General features: G+C 42.9%; 1 long non-coding RNA gene across 1 annotated transcript; it reads right to left on the bottom strand.

Moving 5' to 3' along the window:
- Window positions 1–15,075: 15,075 nt before the first annotated feature.
- Window positions 15,076–16,228, bottom strand: LOC121857126. Its single transcript, XR_006087114.1, has 2 exons — window positions 16,117–16,228; window positions 15,076–15,447 (listed from the first exon to the last, which is right to left on the bottom strand). It is a non-coding gene; the product is annotated as an uncharacterized LOC121857126 (long non-coding RNA).
- Between the last annotated feature and the right edge of the window lie 823 nt (window positions 16,229–17,051).

Raw genomic sequence — 17,051 nt, 5'->3', positions numbered from 1 at the left:
GGTCAGGTGTGGGTTGATTTAAAATAAATACATCAAACAAGGTCAAGAGGTCACGCTCACTGGCTCTCCTTCACACACACACACACACACACACACACACACACACACACACACACACACACACACACACACACACACACACACCTTTATCTCCCCAAATCCACCATGACTCATCAATTTCACAGATAGATACAGATAGATACTCAACTATTTCTACACCTGGCTGAAATAGATTACACTTTATATATGTAACAATTAAAAATAAATAAAAAATTAAAATTAAAAATCCCTAAATTCCATAAAAACACAACATTAAAAACTTTCCCATATTTTTTTTTATAATTAAACATACGAGGTTATTTACTAACCTCTCTCTCTCTCTCTCTCTCTCTCTCTCTCTCTCTCTCTCTCTCTCTCTCGCGTAAGACCCGGCTTATACACTGTACCGTCAACGTTAATCTTAATAACAAAATATAGTGAAGTTTGTGAAAGTTGAGTCTATGAGTGGCTTTTGGGGGTTAATACTTTAATACTTCCTTGTGCCTAACCTAACCTAACCTAACCTAAGTCAACCTTGCGGCAGACTTTAATGAGATAAGAAACACGTTTATAGGATTTTTGGAGGGAGAGATTGGTTTAGTAGGAGGAAGAGGGAGGATAGATTATTGGATTTGGGGAGTGGGGAGAGGAGGGTAGGAAGGGAGGGAGTGGGGAGAGGGAAGGGGGAGGATAGGTGAATGAGAGGAGGAAAGGAGGGTAGGGAGAGTAAAGAAGAGAAGCATGGAGTGAGAGGGTAAGGAAGGATGGGAGGGAGAAAGGGTGAATAGGAGGAAGAAGAGAGATAAGGAAGAGACAGACACAGACATCTTAATTAAATCAAAACTCACATCACAACCTCTTCTCCTCTTTCTCACTTTCTCTCTCTCCATCCTCCTTCCCCCAACTCTCCCTCTCCCTCCCCCCGCTCACTTTATTTAAGCCTATCGAGAGACGTGGAAAAATGAGAGGCTTCCAAATAATCCTTACAGACCACTACAAAATGTGTTAGTCTTATTGTTAACACTTCATATCAATCTCCATCCTCCCTGTTCAGATCACAGTGTAAATAATAAGTACAGGTGTGAGTTGTTTTGTACACACACACACACACACACACACACACACACACACACACACACACACACACTAATATATCACCTCCACTCAACTCTTTACATCATTAAGTACACATAATTCCAACCAATCTCCGCCTTACACCATCAACTAACACCATAAGATGTTTACATAACCAAGACGGGAAACTCACCGACTATTCCATGTCACACGAAACATTCCAATGACTGCCAGATACCTCCATAAATTTAATACCACTTCCATTACGGGTAGTTCGTGCGCTCCCCCCCCCACCTGTACCTGCCTGTATTTACCTGTATTTACCTGTCTTATTAAACCCATTACGTGAGATTGGAACAAGATTTAGCTTCCGTTAGTGAGGAAAATTGAGGTTTATCGTTCGCTTTAGTCATTTTTAGTTGAGGTACAGAATTTAGTGAGCTCAGTGCCTGCCTATACTGATCTGACTGATGATATGTACTAGAGGGATGATTTTTCGTGTTTGTTTTGACTTAGTTAATGAAGATGTTTTGGTTGTTTTTGAGAGAGAGAGAGAGAGAGAGAGAGAGAGAGAGAGTAGGAAAAACAATAACAACAGCAGTACAACAACAACAATAACAGCAACCAAAAGAAAACAATAATGTACTGGAAGAAGAAGAACAAGAAGAAGAACAAGAATAAGAAGAACAAGACTACGAAGAAAAATAATAAGAAGAACAAGAATAAGATGAACAAGACTAAGAAGAACAAGAATAAGAAGAACAAGAATAAGAAGAACAAGAACAAGAACAAGAATAAAAAGCAATATCCAGGACTCAAGAGGTAATATTCTCCAACAGCAAACGAAAAGGTGGAACAGTTGCCAGTGACTTGAGCTGTTGTGAGCCATATCTCCCGGCACACCTCTCCCTGACTAGTCCTGGGAGGGGGGGAGGGAGAGGGTAGGAGAAGTGAGGGAGAGAGGGAAGGAGGGTAGGAGGGAGGGAAGGAGAAGTGAGGGAGAAAGGGAAGGAGGGAGGTAGTAGTGGGGGATAGAAAGAGGGAAGGAGGGAAGGAGGGAAAGCGGGAAGGAGGGTGGAGGGAGGAAAGGAGAACTGTAGAGAGGAAGGAGGGTAGGAGGGAGAGAAGGAGAAGTGAGGGAGAGAGGGAAGGAGGGAGGTAGTAGTGAGGGGATAGAAAGGAGGGAAGGAGGGAAAGAGGGAAGGAGGGTAGGAGGGAGGGAAGGAGAAGTGTGGTAGAGAGGGAAGGAGGGTAGGAGGGAGGGAAGGAGAAGTGAGGGAGAGAGGGCAGGAGGGTAGGAGGGAGGGAAGGAGAAGTGAGGGAGAGAGGGCAGGAGGGTAGGAGGGAGGGAAGGAGAAGTGAGGGAAGGAGGGTAGGAGGGAAGGAGGGAAGGAGGAAGGGGGCAGAAAGAAGGCGTTCCATTTCAACACTCTCTCTCTCTCTCTCTCTCTCTCTCTCTCTCTCTCTCTCTCTCTCTCTCTCTTTCCATTAATAACAAGTCGCAAAGCGTCAGAATTTTTCACACATATATTAGATGTTCTCTCGAGGTTTTAGTTTACAAGAAAGGTTTCAAAAGTTTTATAAAGATACTGAATACCTTGAGGAACTTTTTGAAACTTTTGTTTTTTGTGTTAAGAAAGATGAGGTGGAGCTGGGCAGGAATATGTACCGAAGAAAGTTTTTGTTTTTTCTCCACTTGAATATTTTTTCCTGTTTGTGTTTCATCGACCAAATGATTTAATATTTGTTTTATTTTTTGAGGGAGGATGGATCTGTCTCTCTGTCTGTCTGTCTGTCTGTCTGCCATTCTGTCTTTGCCTCACTCTTTTTTGCCTGCCTGCCTGCCTGCCTGCCTCTACCCACACAACATAATCAGCTCCACTAAATAAGACTTCAGCATCATCCCAAACTTTGTCTCGATAATTGAGTTCGAATCAATGAATCAGTAGAGCTTCAGATGTCCGATAAATGCCGGTTAAATAAAAGCCTTGGAGTCGTTGTCCCGATAAGATTATCGGGGTCATGTCCAGGATTCATAATTAGCAGGGCGTTATTTTTTGATGTGGGGAGTACGATAACAGATAGATAAAGATAGATAAATCGACCGACAGACAGACAGACAGACAGAGAGGTATTTATTAATCAGTCTCTCAGTACCCGTGAAAGGTAAGATGAAGTGCCATTTCACAGTCAAACTAGAACCAATTTCGAAATTCCTCAAATACAATTAACTCCCAGAGGTCCTCCTAGAACACTCCCCCACTCCCTATATCTCCTGTGTCAAAAGACGTGATCAATCTCTGGGGGCAGTGAGTGGCTCAAGACCCCTCCCTCACCCCCCGAGCCCCCATAATCCCCATATACCGTCTTCCCATACCCCATACTCTCGCCTCTACCTCTCCCAATACCCTATCCATCCCATACTTCCCCATACACACCTGTAACTCCCCCCTATCCCCATAACCACCCCTACATTCCCCATCCGTCCCCATCACTGACCAGCCACCGTAAGTTACTTAATAATGAAAGTCTTACAGTGAATATTGTAAGGGAAGAGGGGCGGTGAGGGCTGGAGGCGGTGTGGTAATATTGAATGAGTCTCGGCCGGTCCTTTCCCCTCCCCCCTCCTCCCCGTCCAGGCTAGAGGTAGTGTAATTTCCTCTCTCTCTCTCTCTCTCTCTCTCTCTCTCTCTCTCTAAGCTGTAACCACGTATAAGCCAAGTCATACACACACTAGAGGTAAACCATTGATAACCAACACAGTCTCCTATCATGGCGGCTGGCTAATGGTAAATAATCCATCAGGTATTCGAACTATCCGGATTAATGGCTCAAGAACGTATGTCAACATGGGGGTCAAAGCAATACGATGAAGACTCGAGATTAATTCATTGGAGAGTGATGGTCCTGTGTGTGTGTGTGTGTGTGTTATCTAGGTGTATAAATCAGTGTTGATGGTTCTGACAGGTGAAAACAAACAGTTGTGAGATTGAACTGTAATTCGAAGCATCACAAGTGGATGCTCAAAATCCTCAGAGGTAAACACAAGCCAGAAACTATACTACTCGGAAGCTTAAAAATCTCGAGGCTAAATTAGACAAGGTTTAGTGTATGTGTGTGGGTGTGTGTGTGGGTGTGTGTGTGAGCCAATAATCTCTGTGTTGATAGCATTGGAACTCGTTAAAATCCGAGTTGAAGGTTCGAACATGTTGCTTCAGTTTAGAGTAGTTACGAAACCGAGTGAATCTTGATACTCTTTTGTAAGTCACTTTTTAGTACAACATTAAATTTATTCATATCTAGTATTTCTGACTTGACTGATAGATATTTTTAACATATGAGGGAGTTTTTCTTCCTCCACTTACTAATTCTTCTTATATATTTTTTTCATAGTTCCTTTTTAAGAGTTTTCTATATGCTATGATCTACGTATACCCCCCCCCTTACCCTACGCTCCCCCCCCACCCCTCACCCTACCCTCCCCCCTACCTACTCCTGTTACTATAGCTTGAGTTACCACTTCCTGGATCATCATTTCCTGTAGCGTCCACCTGTCCCCCTCAGTCATGCTACATAACACACACACACACACCCACTCACCCCACCCACACTGTCTACTCACCTCTTTCTTATATATCCTTCGCTTCCTTATCTCTCCTTCCGTTACACCGACAGGAGATTAATATTAGACGACATTTATAACCCGGTGGTGGTGGGTACTAGTACTGTCAGCAGTCTCGTGGGGGAACAAATGTTGACCTGGAGTCGAGTAAACGTTTATCTATGGCCTGGTTAGGTTAGGTTAGGTTAGGTTTTCAAATATATTTTCTGATTGTTTTTTAGGTGACAGACCGACAGACAGATAAAAAACAAGCTACATCGATTTTACCGTTAAACCATAACAAATAAGAAAATTACACATCAGCAACGAAAATATAAATACACAGTTCAACTAAAATCTAACAAGAACAATAACATCCACAAAAACAACAAAAAATCAGCTATTATTGTTTTTAAATTCTCTCCTTACAAATGAAAAAGTTTCCCGCGTTTTTTTTTTATTAGCTGGTCATTGTCAACAAATGGGCTACGGCTTTCACTGTTGACATTAAAAACATCGAAGAATTCACGGGTGAAAATGATTCTTCTCGTCAGCTGTTTACTTTCTATATAGTGAAAACAAAATAGAGAAACGAAAGTTAGTTTTCTTTGAGTTCTTAGATAAGTTTACGGATTATTTCATATTAGACAAGTTCATGTTTTTCTTGACCTGACGAATATTATTTTACGAACGTGAGGGAGACTTACACAGGTACGTTATTAGTAATGTACAAGTTAACGCACCAAGTTACTAATTCTATATGAGTAAATAAATAAAAAATAAATAAAATAGAGGTACAATTAAACGAAAAATAAACTAAAGGGAACATACAATTCATAAGGTGATAAGAAAAAGTGTTTGGAGACAGGCAGACCGACAGACAGACAGACATATAGACAGACAGACAGACAGACAGACAGAAAAAAAAATTGAGGAGGAAAAAGAGAGACATACTGACACACAGACGATTGAAGGTATAGAGAAGACGGGGGAGAAATAGATAGACAGAAAGACAGAAGAGAAATGAGAGAATAATTGAGAAAGAGACAGAGACAAACAAAGAGACAGATGGAAGAGGATAGGATTTTTCCCCACACACACACACACACACACACACACACACACACACACACACACACACACACACACGCACACACTCCCCCTACCTGAGAGAACCAATAAGAACAGCTGTTATTGTCACCAAGGAGAAGTTAAGTAAATAGGAGAAAGAAGGAGAAGGTGATAAAAGAGACATAGGAAGGGTTAAATGAATAAAGGGGAGAATAGATATGAAAGAGGTTGTGTAAATATGAGAGAAGGGAAAACCATCCACACTAAACCTTCCACCTCCACCTTCCACCTCCACCTTCCACCTACCACACTCCACCTCCACCTACCACCTACCGTACTAACATCTACCCTCAACCTTCCATCTACACCCCCCCTCCCTCCACCTCACCTCACCCTTCACCTTCCACCTACCACACTCCACCTCACCTTCCACTCAAAGGTCACCCTCACCTCCACTCTCCACCTCCACCACACCCTCCATCCTCTACCTCCCCTCATCCACCACACCACCCCACCACCCCACCACCCACCTTCCACTTCGCTCCACCCTCCGCCCCACACCCCCACACCCCCCACCAGGAAGTAAAACAGGCAGAAACAAAGTATTGAGGAGGTAAGATGCTTATCCCTGGCGCTAAGACCATGGCTGGGAGTCTCTCAAGGATACGCCAGGATTCTTAGAAATTCCCGGTGGAAGGATTACCTGGCTCTGTAGGATATAAACTGAAGGATGAGAGAACACACCTTAGAAAAGAGAGAGAGAGAGAGAGAGAGAGAGAGAGAGAGAGAGAGAGAGAGAGAGAGAGAGAGAGATAAGGAGGATAAAGACATATTATAAGTCATATATAAGACACTCTCTTCAACAGTCTCAGGGAGAGTGTATACATCAAAGACCACAACCTCACGCTGTATGTGTGTGTGTGTGTGTGTGTGTGTGTACCCCTAAGTAGGACATGAATGAGATGACGTCACGTACCCTCAATATTTTTTTTATGAATGGACGAGAATCTATGAATGAGTAACACGTGTGTAAAAAAACAGTCTGTTTACTACCACAATGACGTGAATGAAGATGATTTACGAACAACAACAATGTGGTATCGCCTTGTCTTCCCCCACTAAACCTCACGCTTAAGATCCACGATTCAGAAGGTTCATTATTACATATTAAAGATTTAGACTAACACCCTTACTGAGATAATTAATATTAATCCAGATACCGCACAAATCACTATCAACCCTCGTTAATGCATAAACTTAATTGCTTTTAAATTAAATTAGGTTTGTGGACCTTTTTTAATGATATGAGATAAAATTAATTTGATACTGAAAGGATTTTTATATTAATAAGGATGATAATAATAATAATAATAATAATAATAATAATAATAATAATAATAATAATAATAATAATAATAATAATAATAATAATAATAATAATAATAATAATAATAATAATAATAATAATAATAATAATAATAATAATAATAATACGAAGAAACAAAACAATAAAAACAATAACATCAAATACCACCACGGACGTACAAAAAAAAAACACGAACACGAAAGCAAACACGAACACCAACGCTCTATAACATGTCAACTATAACATGTCAACTCCACCAAACACGAGTAATAATTTCTTGTGTCAACGAAAACACTAAACTTAATGAGACAAGGCAGGATCTTTTTATCACTCACTCAACTATTAATACTTCGATCAATAGCCGCCAGAAGGCCTCAGGGGTCTCTCTCTCTCTCTCTCTCTCTCTCTCTCTCTCTCTCTCTCTCTCTCTCTACAAAAGTTTACTCCTCCACGTCTCCATTACAAGAGGTAGGAGTGTCATATTTCTCAAGAGTTAACCATTGGCACGTTCAATACCCCGTCTTACTGTGTGTGTGTGTGTGTGTGTGTGTGTGTGAGAGTGTGTGTGGTCACTATTGCCATCTGTTGTCGTTACGTGCTATTACCGAAAGTGTTGAGTGTTATTGTTATTTTTATTCTCTCTCTCTCTCTCTCTCTCTCTCTCTCTCTCTGGTGTTATGTACATTTCCCCTGAGTGTCTCTCCTTCTTGTTTACTTACGTCTGCCCTCTCCTTGAATATGGTGATGTCAAGCGTATTTTTCCCTCGTATTGCTTCTACTATGAGTATATACATTTATAATACAGTTTTCTACCTACTCTTACGTACAGTGTAGTGGTGTTATGTATATTATGTATAGTTTCCCTATGAATTCTTCCTAGGATTGCTAAATATTTATGTATATGTCCTCTGTTGCCATCTGGTGGTGGTAGGTGGACCTATAACACGTATTCCCCATTCCAGCAGCTTATCTGTTTACTTTGGTGTAGTGTGTTGTATTGTGTAGTGTGTAGTGTAATGTAGTGTATTGTGTTGTGTGTAGTGTAGTGTGTAGTGTAATGTAGTGTATTGTGTTGTGTAGTGTGTAGTGTAATGTGTAGTGTAGTGTGTAGTGTATTGTGTTGTGTAGTGTGTAGTGTAATGTGTAGTGTAGTGTGTAGTGTAGTGTGTAGTGTAGTGTTGTGTTATGTCGTAAAGGAATATGTGTGTGTAATCGTTCAGGTGAGTCAGCCCTTGGTCCTCACTGCCCCATTACTGTGTTAATTAAGTGAGCTTCAGGTGTGAAGGTAAACGGTGAATTGTATGAAGGTGTATGCTGAACCTTGACTCTCTCTCTCTCTCTCTCTCTCTCTCTCTCTCTCTCTCTCTCTCCTCCCTATATCTTGGAGGCTCGTAAACACACAAGGTGGACGAAGAAGCTTAATATAAACGCCGTAAAAAATATATATAAACGCCGTAATTTCTTCATTAGTTTACCTGTCTTAATAAATCAACCGAAGATGGCGCCTGCTGTGGGTTATTGAACAATGAGAGTGCGTATATTGGTGAGGTTTTAGCCAATGAGACGGCGTGTATGTGTGTGGTTTCAGCCAATGAGGGCGAGTATAATGGTGTGGTTTCAGCCAATGAGAAGAACACGAGAGAGAGAGAGAGAGAGAGAGAGAGAGAGAGAGAGAGAGAGAGAGAGAGAGAGAGAGAGAGAGAGAGTATACAATGTGAATTAATTCTCATAACATTGGGTGTCCGATGTCAATTACGCCAAGCTTGATAACACAGGTAACTAGGTCATCGCTTCTCTAATTATCGTCTACCTGTAATTAACATCTATCTGTAATTAAAGTCTATCTGTAATTAAAGTATACCTGTAATTATCGTCTACCTGCAATTAACATCTACCTGTAATTAAAGTCTACCTGTAATTAAAGTATACCTGCAATAATCGTCTACCTGTAATTATCGTCTACCTGTAATTAATGTCTACCTGTAGCAGCTCAATACCTGTAACATCTCTTTGCATGAGGACTTTGTTATGTATCCAACTGTAGTTATTAATTATTTGTGATTTCATGGGTAATTTAGACATGGAATCCAGTTTAGTACTTAATTAGTTTTGTTTTACCCATGGGACTAATGACTGCATGACAATGAATAGAGTAATTGAATATTAATTTGTGGTCAGGGAGTGAATGAGGGAGGGAGAGAGAGAGGGAGAGTGAGGGAGAAAGGGAGAAGTGAAGGGGGGTGCTGACAGATGAGAATAATTTAATTAATAATTCAGGTGTTATATTGCAGGATTTTATATTTTCTTCTCTCTCCTCTGTCATATTCTCTTCCCCTTATTGTTTTCCTCTCACCCTTTATCATCACATTTTATCTCTCACCGATTGTACACCTGAAGAGAGAGAGAGAGAGAGAGAGAGAGAGAGAGAGAGAGAGAGAGAGAGAGAGAGAGAGAGAGAGAGAGTTTAGTCATTGTAGTTGTGACAGAGAGAGAAGTAGGAGATAGATAGATGGAGGGATGGATAGATGGATGGTGAGAGAAAATAGAGACAGAGAAAATAATAATAGACCTCCTGCCTCTATACATATTCCATACAACGCCTATCCAAACCCCAATCCATACCACATCCACACCTCCATCCCTACTTCATCAGCATCCAATCCACACCACATCCATACCCACTCTACCCAAACTACGTCCAACACCCCCCATACCCCCCCATACACAGTACTTGACCCACAAAAACATTTCCTTAGGACTAATGAGTTTCTTCACTACTTCAATACCCTACTGATTACCTTCCTGTAGACGACGCTGACGGTGAATTACTGCACCTACAGGCACTACACACCTACATGTACGTGGTTGTTCAGTACTAGTGTGTGTGTGTGTGTGTGTTAAAGGCTCTCTGGCACCCTCCTGGCTCTACTTTCTGGCACTGGCACTCTCACCAGGAAGAAGGAGGGGAGAGAAAAGGGAAGGAAGAAGTGAGAAATAGAGGGTTAGGGGGGAGGGGGGTTAAGGCGATGAGGGAGATAGAGTAAACACGAAGAAGGAAGAAGGAAGGAATAAGATAAAAATAAAAATGAGAGAATGTAGATGAGAATGAATGATAGGAGAAAAGGAGAGATAGATAGGATGAAAAAGAAAATAGAGAGAGAAGAGAGAAGTAAAGAGAGATAGAGTGAGAACCAAAGTAAAGGAGAGAAATAAATGAGTGAGATTGATAGAGTGAGCGAGGGCGAAAACCAGACCGAAAGACTGAAAGAAAGAGAGAGAGAGAGGGGGAGAGTGATGTTAACGACAAAGAAAGAGAAGGAGAAATTGGCCACTCCTCCCAGCCAATCATCGTATAGGATTGACTGACTAATGATCACCTAGGTAGCATCATCTCATTAAGAGGCGAGACCCTAATTTACCCCGTCCTGATTACTCTCTCTCTCTCTCTCTCTCTCTCTCTCTCTCTCTCTCTCCTTTAATAATCACACTAGAAAATACGGATCAAGAAATTTCCCGAATGATTTTATACAGTATACGTAATTCCGATCTTCAACACGGGAGGTAATGGCGACCTAGAGGAGACCCGAGAGGAGACGCAAGACTCACAAACACGTAACAAACACAACGATAACAGCACATACCTGAAGTATAATGTGTTGTGATGTGTTATGCTTCACTTATCTGGGAAAAAAAAGAAGTCAGATTAATTTTCCATCCAGCATTATTACTATAAATATTTTCTTAAGGGTGACATAACAACTTAAAACACCTATCCATTAAGTCTTCATATATAGGGTTAGGTTAGGTTAGGTTTAGGGGTAGGTTAGGTTAGGTCAGGGTTCGGTAGGGTAGGATAAGGTAGGTTAAGTTAGGGTACGGTAGGGTAGGGTGCAGTAGGGTAGGGTACGGTAGGGTAGGGTACGGTAGGGTAGGGTGCGGTAGGGTAGGGTGCGGTAGGGTAGGGTGCGGTAGGGTAGGGTGCAGTAGGGTAGGGTGCAGTGGTAGGGTACGGTAGGGTAGGGTGCGGTAGGGTAGGGTGCGGTAGGGTAGGGTGCGGTAGGGTAGGGTGCAGTAGGGTAGGGTACGGTAGGGTAGGTTAGGTTAGGTTATGATTATCAAGGTTCATCAGAGCCTCTTGGGGTAAACATTAACGGGACTTTAATAAAAACAAAAATTACCTGAAACTCCTGAAGAAGTAAGCCTCGGCCGCCCCTCATACATAATACTCTAAAGTCCTTCAATATTTCCGGGTTTTTGCTCAAAGATTCAAAATTCCTGAATATTAAACCAAAACCAACTTTTCTTATAGTGAGTCTGTTGAGTGAGGTTGTGAGGTATCTTTGTGATGGCTGTGTAAGGGTCACAATAGAGACAACAGCAGAAGTAACATCACTAACAGCAGTAACAGCCCTTAAAACAGCACCTTGGAGGGAAACACAGGGAAGAACAATTAAGTTAAGGTATATGACAACGTGGGAATCAGACACGTGTTTCCCTCTCCCTCCCATCTCCACTTTCCCCCCCTCTCTATCCCTTTCCCACCACTTCTTGTCACATTTATTTTCCTTTATTAATGATTTTGTTCCCGAATGGTTGGTTGTCATTATGGGATTCCTAATGATGGTAGTGGTGGTGGTACTCGTGGTGGTAATGGTGATGAGAATTGTGGTAGTAGTGGTTGTAATAATGATGGTGCTAAATATAGTGAGGTGGTGGTGATAATGGTGATTGGAAGTGTTGATACAATATCGGGGGGGGGGACCATCATCAACCTAACCTAATCATATTGTCGACGTCACACATACGGACATTCAGAAGTTTAGGCCTGTGAAGGATTAATTCAGCCGAGGTAGAGATATTCAACATCCTATAATATCCTGCCACACACTATAGGATCTCACCCCTCTCCTCTGGATCCTTTTTTTTTTTTTTTTTTTTAGGTTAAGGTGAGGAATGAATGGAAGGCATGCTGGGGCTCAAGGCACAGCCAGACATGAGGGATGGAGAAGTCACAACATATAGTCGTGGGGAAAAGGTTGGAAAAGAAGTATGGATCCTCTGAGTCTCTAGCCTGGCGAAGTTCTTCTTAGTGAGGATCACACGGCCTGTCTTTATATCCTCACGTCCCAGGAGAAATACCTATGTGTGAGTGACAGGAGGGAGGATGTGTGTGTAATAATAATAATAATAATAATAATAATAATAATAATAATAATAATAATAATAATAATAATAATAATAATAATAACAATAATAATAATAATAGTAATAATAATAATAATAATAATAATAATAATAATAATAATAAACGGTTTATTAATAGAGTTGCAGCCGGTGGCTGAAAATATATATATTTACATGTGATTTAGACATAATAATATAAGTTCAATACATTTACAGGGCTGTACAGTACATAAATCAGGAGCTCTTTATTATTTTAACAATAGATGGGATGGTGCTGTTCTTATATCTATCAGTGCGGGCTCTTATGGGCTGAATTTTGTTGTAGTGGCGGACTGCGCGAGGTGGGCGGGGGGCTACCGGTGGCAGAAGGTGGCGATGACGAGGATGGTGCAGTAGTCCACTGCCAAACCTTGCTTGTGCTTGGTGGTGGAGGTCACTGAGGGATGGCATTTCCAGGGTGGAGAGAGCGTTGTTGTAGCCGGAGTAGTCTGCGCCGAGCATGATTCTGCAGGCCCTTTTCTGTACCTTCTCTAGCTGGCATTGTTGGGTAGAGTTAAGAGAAAACGACCAGGCTGGTGACGCATACGTTAGTTTGGGGAGAATAAATGCGTTGTAGATAGTCCTCCGCTATGGCATGGGTGCCCCAAGTGACCAGAGTCTTCGTAGTATGTAGAGTCGGTAAGAGGCTGCCTTGATTATGTTGTTTACATGGGCCTTCCAGTCCAGTTTGTGGTCTATGGTAACACCCAGGAGTTTGGCAGACTGCACTAACTGGAGAGGATGGGCACCACTGTGACTGCTGGGGCTTGCACTGGATGTTGGCGGTATTGATGTGCATGACTAAGGTTTTGGTGTGGTTGATGGTGACCTTGTTCTCCGTAGTCCATGCCTGTAGCTTGTCCAGGGTGCCTTGTAGCAATGAGTTGTCCGGTGAGGTGTTGTCCACTGTAACCCCCACAGTGCAGTCATCCACGTACTTCCACCTGTGAAGAGTGTCCGATAGAGTGTCGTTGATCAGGATTAGGAAGCACAGTGGTCCCATTTTAGTCCCCTGGGGAACACCGCAGGTGAGGTGTTGGAATGTGGAGACAGAACCCTGGTACCTCACTGCCTGACGACGCTCACTCAGGAAATCGGTGAACCATGAGACCAGGTTGGTGGGCAGCCCTAGTGCAGTGGCCTTGTTAATAACAGTGCAGTGATCAACAAGGTCAAAAGCCTTCCTGAAGTCAACAAAGGCAACGGCCAGTGATGTCTTACGTTTCTTCAGGTTTTTGTGCAGGAAGTCCAGAAAACTAACTAAGCAGTGTGATGTAGAGGAGGTCCTCATATTGCCAAATTGCTGTGGATCAATTGACTGATAAATACGAGCAAATGCCCACTCAAAAACAAAGTCTTCACCGAGTAGACTGGGTGTGGGGGTAATGGCAACTGGCCTGAGGTTGTTAGGGGACTGTGGGGTGGGGGAACTTGGGGATAGGGGTGACGAATGCGGTTTTCCATTCATTAAGGCATTTACTTTGTCTGAGGGATGCATTAATAATAGAAAAGAGGGGGGTGGCAAGTTCGACTGCAAACTCCTTGTAAATTTTGAATGGGGGTTCAATTGGGTTTGTGGAGAGTGTGTGTGTGTGTGTGTGTGTGTGTGTGTGTGTGTGTGTGTGTGTTTGTTTTCCTCTCTTAGGGATGAGTAGAGAGAGAGAGAGAGAGAGAGAGAGAGAGAGAGAGAGAGAGAGAGAGAGAGAGAGAGAGAGAGAGAGTAGGCCTAGTGATCCTAGTTTTATGCTCCCCTTCCCCCTCCACCTTCCCACCCGTAGATAGAGGGTCGTTGTGTTGACAAGCCATAGTTTTAAAAGCAAAGGACCCCGCACTTCAGCGCTCGACGGGGAGGTGTGGCGGTAAAACGAACTAATATTATTGGAACATGAGGAGGCGCTAAGTAACTCCTCATCACATCGATCATAATTACTTTTCATTGAATCTTTATCAATAATATAATTAAATATAATTACTAAACAAAGACAAACACCTGACTTACCTATTGGAGTCACCTTATCTTACAAACGTTGTTACTGATAATTTCTTCAACTTTTTTAGTCATTTTGCAAGTGAGTTTTTGTCCGGATAACCTGTTGAGTTTCTGGCCAACTGTTCTTAAAGTAGAGACAGTGACAGTTGTATTTAACGTATTATATGTGTAGTTCGTGATATCGAGGCCCATCAGATGTGAAACCTCCATATAACGGACCAATACCCATTAAATTGGTGTCCGATAAATGGATGATTTACTGTAGAACCAAAATCCACTAAAGGACAATGTCATCAAACGTCACCAAACAGGTTAACAGGAGTAGGATCTCATGCTTAAGGTCAGTACAATTTCAACTCCACCTGTCGCCCCAGCGTATGTAAGCAAACGCACCTCCGGCAAACCAACCACTCATCATCGAAGGGAACAGGCTTACAAACCCTATCCTGGACTGGAATGTTTAAGACCACAGAGTAGTTTATAAGACCACGGGGTTGCTTATAAGATCAAGGGGTTATTTATAAGACCATGGAGTTGTTTATAAGACCACGGGGTTGATTGTAAGACCACGGGGCTGAATATAAGACTCAAAGTAATACCAAGATAATAAAACAAGTGTTAACATATGCTTATTTTATTTATTTTTCACCCAAAAGTGGATCATTTTTAACACACACACACACACACACACACACACACACACACACACACACACACACACACACACACACACACACACACACACGCACACGCACAACACGTAAAGTGAATCCCCAAATCAAAATCTTTCAGGAATTTAGTCAAGTTTCTTTCATCGTCCAGAGTTCAGGTTTAAGAGTCGGCTTCCTGGGTGGCTGCCGATGACGACTACCAATGTCCACCAGCACCACCACCGTGGCCATGACCGCCATGACCGCCATGACCGCCGCCATGACCATAGTATTCGTCACTGTCACCGTCGTGTCCGTAACCGCCACGATGACCGTAGCCGCCACCGCCATAGGGAACACTCGCAACAGCGACGTACACCTGCAGTAGCACCAGCAGCGCCACCACCAGGAGGAGTCCTCGTGTTCCCTGCATCTGTGGGTGAGGGATATAAGTTGTGTGTCTGTGTGGCTAGAACTAGTAATACACTAAGAGATAACAAGGCAATTTAGTGAAGATAATGAGGTGTATTGAGAGAGAGAGAGAGAGAGAGACCTAAACATTTATCACAATACAAATGAACGAGGAGAGATAAAATCCAATTTCTTCAACTTCAGGTAAGTTTACCATTAAAATATACAGTACATCCGGTTTCTTAAATATGCAAAGACTATTTCCCCCTCCCCCTTCCTCCTTCCATTTACCCCCTATCTCTCTCCTCCACAACCGCTCCCCCTCTCTCTTCTCCCTTGGCAACTCGAGATAAGGCCGCATTAGTTATCACCTCACTGCATTAGAGCCTCAGGAGATTTTCGACGCTATGAGCCATGACTATAATCCATCAATCACTTCTGAGGAACGGCGACCACAGCCCTCACCTCCAAACTTCTTAAACCCTGAACCCGGGGAAGACAGCTTATAATTCCACGCATCTATCCCAGTCTCTTCCCCTGGCCACCCTACCCCTCAATTTTACCCATTAATATATCTAATATTACCCCTTCATTATATAACTAAAGAATCTTATTTCCTTTATTCTATAGAGTAAAATTAACCTCAGATATACGGACCAATTCATAAGACACTGAAAGACACGATACTCACCTCGTATTATTCGTCGGCTCTGGAAGGTGAGGTCTACAAATGGTCTCAGTCGGTGATGTGAAGTAAATGCGATACTCAGTGCTCGAGCCCTGAGTTTATATACCATTCTCGCTCCCCCCCCCCTCCTCCTCCTCCTCCTCCTCATAGTCCCCCTCCCCCTCCACCTCCACCTTCTGCCTTGAGGTGTGGAGGAACCCGGGATATTACCCTGACTTGGTGAGGAATTTTTTTTCAGAGTATTTTTGTCAAGAGGTGTGGTGGGAGTCTTATAGAAGAGCTGAGTCACTGCACGGGTATAAATTTTAAGTGACGGTGTGTGTGTGTGTGGGTGGGTGGTGGGGGTGAGGTATGTGTGGGGGGGTGGGGGTTGAAGTGGTGGGGTGTAGGGTGTGGGGGGTGGGTGTATGTATGTATCTCCCTATAACGTGAACAAGATCAGTCCTAACCAAACCCAACCAAAACGAAACCAAACCTTAACAATACCAACACCTGAATCACCATTATGAGCAACCACCACCACAACAAAACTCCAACTGTTGAAAAATAACCCAAAAATGCCACCCCAAAACACACCCCAAACACACACCCCCATACACACCCCAAACACACCCCAAAACACACCCCCAAACACACCCCCAAACACACCCCAAACACACCCCCCAAACACACCCCAAACACACCCCCAACACACCCCAAACACACCCCCAAACACCCCAACACACCCCCAAACACCCCCAAACACACAAACACTCCCCCCCCAAACACACCCCCCATACACACCCCCAAAACACACCCCCCAAACACACCCCCAAACACACCCCCAAACACACCCCAAACACACCCCAAACACACCCCCAAACACACCCCAAACACACCCCCAAACACACCCCAAACACACCCCCATACACACCCCCAAACACACCCCAAACACACCT

The sequence above is a fragment of the Homarus americanus genome, unplaced genomic scaffold (assembly GCF_018991925.1).
Source record: "Homarus americanus isolate GMGI-L3 unplaced genomic scaffold, GMGI_Hamer_2.0 scaffold20465, whole genome shotgun sequence".
In the NCBI taxonomy this organism is placed as follows: Eukaryota; Metazoa; Arthropoda; class Malacostraca; order Decapoda; family Nephropidae; genus Homarus; species Homarus americanus.
The sequence above is the reverse complement of the archived record's forward strand: the minus strand, read 5'-3'. Positions and strand labels throughout refer to the sequence as shown.